Here is an 8,508-nt window from a genome sequence, read left to right on the forward strand (position 1 = left end):
GATGAAACCCCTTTAAACACAGACCCCGTCCCGCATTTACCACAAGATCTTGACGCTGTACGGAGGCATTTGCTGGAGCTAAAAGCGATGCAGGTGTCATTCGTGAATCCGAGTCGCCATTTTCCTCACCGATAGTGGTGGTAAGGAAGAAAAATGGAGACGTAAGACTTTGTGTAGATTACCGCAAGTTGAATCTGAACACCATCAAAGACGCCACGCCGCTTCCTAATTTGGAAGAAGCGTTCTCCGCCTTGACAGGATCGAAGTGGTTCTCGGTTCTTGACCTCAAAAGCGGGTACTACCAGATCGAAGTGGATGAGGCAGATAAGCACAAAACAGCCTTCAGATGTCCGATGGGGTTCTTCGAGTTCAACAGGATGCCCCAAGGCATAACAAACGCTCCCAGCACATTTCAAAGGCTGATGGAGAAATGTATGGGCGACATCAACCTTAAGGAAGTCCTGGTCTACCTAGACGACCTTATAGTTTACTCGAAACCCTCGAACAACATGAGACCCGCCTTCTCCACGTGCTTAATCGCCTCAAAGAATACGGTCTGAAGCTATCGCCTGAAAAATGTATGTTTTTTCAGACGCAGTTCGGTACTTAGGGCACATTGTCTCCCAAAACGGTGTAGAAACAGACCCCGAAAAGTAGCAGCGTTAAAAACATGGCCAAGTCCCAAGAACTTGAAAGAACTCCGCTCCTTCTTAGGGTTTGCGGGGTATTACAGACGGTTTATTAAGGACTTTTCTAAGATCGTAAAACCCTTACCAACCTAACTGCTGGATACCCCCACTGCGGAAAAGCAATGGCTCTAAGTCCAACTACATCCAATACTTTCAGCCAAAAGCTCCTTTTGGGGAGAGATGGACAGAGAGTTGTCAGAAAGCGTTTGAGGCGATTATAGACAAACTGACTTCTGCCCCAATTTTAGGCTTTGCCAACCCCAAGTTGCCTTATGTATTACACACAGATGCAAGCACAACTGGGTTAGGGGCAGCTCTTTATCAAGAGCAGGAGGGAGAGTTGCGGTAATTGCATACGCAAGTAGAGGACTATCGAAAAGCGAAAAGCCGTTATCCTGCTCATAAGCTTGAGTTTCTTGCCCTCAAATGGGCTGTAACGGAAAAGTTTTGCGATTACTTATATGGCAGTCCTTTCACAGTAATAACTGACAGTAACCCTCTAACTTACATTTTGACCACCGCTAAGTTAGACGCGACGAGCTATCGCTGGTTGTCCGCCCTGTCCTCTTTTGAGTTCCAGCTTAGGTACAGAGCAGGCAAACAAAACATGGACGCAGATGGCCTGTCTCGTCGTCCGCATCTCGAGCCATTAAATGACCTTGTCTCTCTGAAGGAACAGGAGCGGATCCGTCAGTTTGTGCAACACCACTTGCCTGGCACCGATCCTTTCACTCACGCTCCCACTCAAGCTGTCAGTGCAATCTGTGAGAAACATCTAGTCCTCCAGTCTCTTGACACAGACCGTGCTCTCGCCTGCCCACTCGTGACATCTCTGTCTATGTCCGTTGATGCTGTTCCCGACAGTTTCGACCAGTGTGATGCTTTTCCTGTCATTCCAAGCTTGTCAGAAGAAGAGTTAAGACAAAGTCAAAGAAACGATCCTGCTATCAGTGAAATCATACACCAGCTTGAAACAGGTGAAACATCTCCTCCTACTGTACGCAATGAGATCCCACAACTTAGCATCCTTCTGCGTGAGCTAAACAAACTTGAGTTGCAGAATGGGATTTTGTACAGAAAAAGGCAAGTAGATGAAGACGCCCAGTACCAGCTGGTTCTTCCTGAAAGTCTAAGACCTATGGTGTTCAAAAGCCTTCATGATGACATGGGTCATTTTGGTCTTGACCGGACCCTTGATTTAGCCAGAACCAGATTTTTCTGGCCAAAATGGCCTCAGACATAGAACAAAGGATCAAAAGCTGCAGCAGGTGTGTTTGCAGAAAGACCCTGCCAGAGAGGGCGGCGCCCTAGTAAACATTCAAGTCACCAGACCTCTAGAGTTGGTGTGTATTGATTTCTTGACAATTGAACCAGATCGCAGCAACACTAAAGATGTCTTAGTTATTACAGATTTCTTTACTTAAGTATGCTGTAGCCATGACTACTCCCAACCAAAAGGCTAAAACTGTAGCCAAGGCCCTGTGGGAAAACTTTATAATCCACTACGGTTTTCCCGAGAAGTTGCATAGCGATCAGGGAGCAGACTTTGAGTCAAAAACGATCAAAGAGTTATGCGACCTAGCTGGAATTCAAAAAGTCAGAACTTCACCCTACCATCCCAGGGGAAACCCTGTGGAGAGGTTTAATAGAACCCTGCTAAACATGTTGGGTACACTCAAAGACGAAGACAAGAAACATTGGCGTGACTTTGTTAAGCCTCTTGTGCATGCGTATAACTGCACCAAACATGAAAGTACAGGATTTACGCCAGACGAGTTAATGTTTGGCAGGCAGCCTAGGTTACCCATTGATCTTGCCTTCAATGTCCCCTGAACCATCGCCAGCAGCAATCTCACTCACAGTATGTTAAAGCCCTCAAATCTCACCTTCAGGAGAGCTACCAACTGGCTACCAAAAATGTCAGCAAAGTTGCTGAACGTAACAAAACCAGATATGACAAACATGTAACTGAATCTGTCCTAGGTGTTGGAGATCGCGTGCTTGTAAGGAATGTTCGGATTAGGGGAAAAAACAAATTGGCTGATAAGTGGGAGTCCATCGTCCACGTGGTTGTAAGTCAAAAGACAACCTCCCAGTATACACAGTCAAACCTGAGTATCACCATGGTCCCACTAGAACTCTCCACAGAGACCTTTTGTTACCTTGTGGGTTTTTGCCAACTGCCCTGAAAATCCTCCAGCAGTCCAAGTAAAGCCTCATCGGCCAAGCACACGTCAACACCCAACAACTGATCCTGATGAACCTGAACTTGAATACCACTCTGAGGAGGATAACTACCCTCTGTATTACCCTCCACCTCCTCCTAAGGAGATCTCAAGGTCGATTGAGGAATACAAAGTAGTCTTTCCTCCCCAGGCTAAGTCAAACCATGCTAATGAGCAACCCAAATCAGACAATTCTCAAGTCTCAGAACATGTGACAGTGCCTGATATTGCTCAAGAGCACATGGACATGACGGAAACTGTACACTTACCTGATTGTGGAAACCTACCGGATATGGAAAACTTACCTGAAAATGACAAAATACCTGAAATGGAGAAACCACCTGAAATGGAAAACGTGCCTGAACCTGCAAAGGAAAGAGCTCAAATGACTCAACAAAATGAAATGGACAATGTATCGGACTCAACGAAAACTAATGATGAGGAAGCAACTCAAACTCAGGTGAATGGAACTGAACCTGTAAACAATGAAACTGAAAGAAATGACCCTGAAGCAGAGCAATCGCTCAGAAGATCATCCCGAGAGAGAACAAAGCCCAAGCACTTAACTTACCCTCAATTAGGCAACCCTCTTGTTGGCATAGTTCAATCTTTGTTCCAAAGCTTAAGTGAAGCTGTGACAGGCTCTATTGAAATCCATGATATCCAGGTAGTCTGATCTATGCATTATGCAAAGGGACTTGCATACATTTAAGAGGGGAGGGTGTAACCCTGGTTAACATAGTTGTCAATAAACAAAAGCCTGTTAGTAAAAACAGTCATAAGAAACATATTACAGGTGATAAATAGAACATAATGGTTAAGGAAATTCATTAAAAACATCAGCAATGATATAATTCATGGTATAAGATTTCATTTGTGTTTAAAAACATGTTAAAAGGTTAAAAAACTTGCTAATTTATGGTGTTTTTATGTTAATTAAGGTAAAATGGCTAAAATATGTGTTCAGACTCTTATTGTGAAAGGGTACGCTGCAGCGTGACTCCTGTGATAGCCACACCCAAGCGGGTTGTTCCTTCTTTTGATGCTGGAGAGGAGAAATGCAGATAGTCGTTGCAGAGCTGCTGCCTAAACGAGTGAAAAATATTAAAAAACAAGTCAGAAGTCTACATAAAGCCATTGTTGTACTCTGGAGAATATATTTTTGTTTTTCCGACCTGTCTTTGCCTTGGTGACGTTGTGAACGTAACCGAACGGGACTTGGTGAGTTCAGAAATTGTATTTTATTTCATGCAAGAAATGTTTTGTTGTATTATATTGCTCATTTCATGCAAATGGAAAGTCAAGGTAGCAGATTTATGCTGTTTTATGTTAAAAACGGTGGATTGGTGCTTGACCAACACACAGGCTGCAGTTCAAAGGCCTTTGACGGTATTTCAGCGCGCCATATTGGCGTCACCTCATTTAAGACTGAATAAGCTGGAAAAAACGGACTTTTACTGTTATTTAAGGGCTACCCGTGTGTTATTTTCAAATGTTTATGTATATTGCTTTGTTGTTATGGTAGGCCATTAAGGTTTGGATCGGGAAATGCCGAGCTAGAATCGGAGTTTGATCCGCTGAGCGAGAAACAAGATGGCGAGCCACCCAGGGACCCATTGAACTGTACCGAGCAGGAAAAAGGAAAACCGCCCCCTGCTGGACGTTGAACTCTTTCACTAAAAAACTGGTAGGATTAATCCATACACCTCTGCAAAAGAACAGTGGACTTTCAAAGCACTGGATAATCGTTCAGAGCAATTCCAGGATTTATAGTTAAAGGACACAGAGACAATTTTCTTTTGTTTATTTGTTTGTTTAAGGGATTTGTTCAGCCTTTTGCTGAATTGTTTTCAGTTTTTACATGTTTTGTAATTTATTTTGGACAACCAATTTTAATGCTGTAATGGTGTTAATGGAAATGTAAATAATTTTGTTGGGTTAAAACAAAATAAGAACTGGTTGAAATGTACAGGTGAACTTAGACCAAGATTAAATTAAATCTTGGGCTTAAAAGAACTAAGCTTGATTTAAATAACACAGTGTTAATTCAAATAGGTCAAAGGATAAACTTGAACTTAGAACTTGAAATGAATAAAACAATAACCTAGGTTGAAAATAACATCCTTTTAAAGCCAAATAAAAGGCTTTGAAATAAATAGGATAAATTAACAGAAATTACTGAACTAAAAGGGAAAGAAAATATCTTGTTTTCCTTAAATGTGAATTTGAATGTTTTATGTAATGTGTCTATAACTGTCTATTATCTCTGTCTTTTCCAAAATAATAAGCCGGCAATTTAAACGTATTTTCTGGTCTGTGGTCTTTATCACACACTACACTCATTACTACTCTAGTAGCCGAACCTAACTGGTCCTAGCATACTGTAACGACTCCAGAAGTGTTACACATATTCTTAGTTAACATTCTTCTTTTGATTTAACCATATTTCACATGTAGTCTGCAATAGGCAAACATCTACTATCCCGGGTTTGTTTATGTTTTGCACTTTCACAGATTGTGTAACATAACATCTTGGTTTAAATCAATTCCTACAAGTTTGTTAAGTTAACATGTTATTACCTGTCTTCCAGAAACAAAAGGAGGAAATGTAGTATACCTTCCTACTTTATAGCTTCTGGGTTAATCTGAGGTCACAGGAAGAGACCAAGTGCAGGAGGGGAAGAATTCTTGTAATTTAATAAAGTTGATTTCAGAGTGTTTATGGAGAAATAGATTTATTGTTGTAATATGTACTGATTACACCACAGAGTTTATGTTGCTAGTAAAGAGTAGCAGTAGGGGTTTGAGTATGATAATGTTCATCTTGCCTACTGAATGGAATAGTCCAGAAGAGAAATTGTTTGGTTAAGTGGACTATTTAAGCAGAAGAACTCAGGTGTTTGGGGAGGAAGGATCAGGTCAGTGTACACTGGAAAAAAAGGGATTGGCCAACTCTTGGATTTACGTAAACATCTTGCGTGTATTTAACATAAGTGCCTCATGCTTTAAAGTTAAGTGTAACTATATAAGATAAGATAAGATAAGATAAGATAACCTTTATTAGTCCCACACGTGGGAAATTTGTTTTGTCACAGCAGGAAGTGGACAGTGCAAAAGTTATGAAGCAAAAATCAGAATAAAATAAAATAAGAATAAATACAGTACACAACTGTACAGAATAGAATAAAATAAAATACTATATACAGTAGAATAAAATAGAATAAAATATACAATAAGATAAAAATAGAATACAAATGCTATATACAACTGAGTAAAAATACAACGATGCCAGAAAAAGATTATTGCACATTAGTGTTATTGCACATGTGTGGATGTGTGTGTTTGATCAGTTAAAGTCTTTGTTGTGGAGTCTGACAGCAGTGGGGAGGAAAGACCTGCGAAATCTCTCCGTCCCACACCGTGGGTGCCGCAGTCTCCCACTGAAGGAGCTGCTCAGTGCTGTCACAGTCTCATGCATGGGGTGGGAGATGTTGTCCATCAGGGATGACAGCTTAGCCACCATTCTCCTGTCACTCACCACCTCCACTGGGTCCAGAGGGCATCCTAGAACAGAGCTGTCCCTGCGGATCAGCCTGTTCAGTCTCTTCCTGTCCCCAGCAGAGATGCTGCCGCCCCAGCAGACCACACCATAAAAGATGGCTGAGGCCACCACAGAGTCATAGAAGGTCTTCAGGAGTGGGCCCTCCACTCCAAACGACCTGAGTCTCCGCAGCAGGTACAGCCTGCTCTGCCCTTTCCTGTAGAGGGCGTCTGAGTTATGAGTCCAGTCCAGTTTGCTGTTCAGATGAACACCAAGGTACCTGTAGCTGTCCACAGCCTCGATGTCCATACCTTGGATGTTCAGTGGTTGCAGTGGAGGCTGTTTGTGCCTGCGGAAGTCTACCACCAGCTCCTTGGTTTTACTGGCATTGATCTGGAGGTAGTTCAGCTGGCACCAGTCCACAAAGTCTTGAGTCAGTCCTCTGTACTCCTTGTCGTCCCCATCAGTGATGAGGCCGACTATTGCAGAGTCATCAGAGAACTTCTGCAGGAAGCACTGGGTGGAGTTGTGGGAGAAGTCTGCAGTGTAGATGGTGAAGAGGAACGGAGCCAGAACCGCTTCCTGTGGGGCCCCGTACTGCAGACGACCCTGTCCGACACAGCCCTGAGTCCTCACATACTGTGGTCGGTCGGTGAGGTAGTCCAAAATCCAGGTAGTGAGGTGATGGTCCACTCCTGAGTTCTCCAGCTTGTCCTTCAGAACCGAGGGAAGAATAGTGTTGAAGGCACTGGAGAAATCAAAGAACATGATTCTCACAGTGCTCCCAGCGGTCTCCAGGTGAGCGAGGGAACGATGTAGGAGGTGAATTACGGCATCATCCGCTCCAATGCCAGGTATATAGTGTAAAAACTACATGATATGCAGAGAGACTAGATTAAATTGTTCATATCATGTTCGAGTGAAGTAAGTCAATAACTTTCAGTCTCGTACGCTTTGGATCGTGGTTTCAGGAAGGCATCCATCTAAGTCAAATCGAGCAAATTGGGTGGTTGTTACATTAAAAAAGTCTAACTTGTAATTTAAACACAATAATATCATGTTTCTATAAACGTAATTAAATCATGAAGGATCTGTATGAAATTCAACAACTTAATTTGTTCTTGTTGAGATGACATGATACAATCTAGTAAGAGTGGTTAGTTGCTGAACTCATGAAATTCACAAGATCGCATGCGAGATGTCAAACTGCAGGAAAATCACTGGAGTTATAAGAGGCAGACAATTACACACACACACCACGTGTATGCTGTCGCTATTTATTGTGGTTTAACCTGTCAAGGACAAAAACGTATTAAAAAATTCTGCATCAAGCCTTGAAATCATAGCTTTCCTACTTTTGTTAAGTCTGGATTGGTGGCATGGTGGTTTGTGCTGTTGCTTCACAGTAAGAAGATCCTGGGTTCAAATCCACAGTCTGGCTAGTTTGCACTGGTTTCTCTCTGGGTATTCTGGTTTCTTCCCACAGTTAAAAGTCATGCAGTTGTTAGAGTCAGGTTAACTGGTGATTCTAAATTACCTGTCAATGTAAGTGCAAATGGTTGTTTGTGATAGACTTATGAGTTGTCCAGGGTGTACCCTGCCTTGTAACCTATCACTTCAGGGTTATTTCCCAGCCCCCCTGCAACCAGGATAAAGATAGGAGGATGGTAGTTGTTGTACATCCATTCAATTTTTATGGTAACCAGGATCTAGACTTTGTTGAACATTACGTAATATGAAGACAACATGTAGTATTTAAGTGACCAAGTAGTATTGGGGTAAAAGTTATTGAATAGTGTTGAAATAAAATGACAAAATTGTGAAGGATTAAAATATTCCAAGAGCTCAACTTACTTCATCTAAACATGTTTCAATTGTGTTTTATGAACACAAAATGCACAGGTGTATTGAATATGAACAAGTTGTGTTGATTGAACTCAATTGTTTAAGTTTCTGCCAAAGCAAAACATTTGTGTGCAACCGATGTCCACTATTGAATCAAGTAAATCCAACATGGCCTTTTTTTCAGTGTAGCTGTGTGCATTTTGACCTT

At 42.0% G+C, this 8,508-nt stretch overlaps 1 long non-coding RNA gene across 1 annotated transcript; it reads left to right on the top strand.

Moving 5' to 3' along the window:
* The first annotated feature begins 3,972 nt into the window (after window positions 1–3,972).
* On the top strand, window positions 3,973–5,219 carry LOC120443397. The gene is made up of 2 exons (XR_005615412.1): window positions 3,973–4,135; window positions 4,440–5,219. It is a non-coding gene; the product is annotated as an uncharacterized LOC120443397 (long non-coding RNA).
* The last annotated feature ends 3,289 nt before the right edge of the window (window positions 5,220–8,508 follow it).

The sequence above is a fragment of the Oreochromis aureus genome, linkage group 2 (assembly GCF_013358895.1).
Source record: "Oreochromis aureus strain Israel breed Guangdong linkage group 2, ZZ_aureus, whole genome shotgun sequence".
In the NCBI taxonomy this organism is placed as follows: Eukaryota; Metazoa; Chordata; class Actinopteri; order Cichliformes; family Cichlidae; genus Oreochromis; species Oreochromis aureus.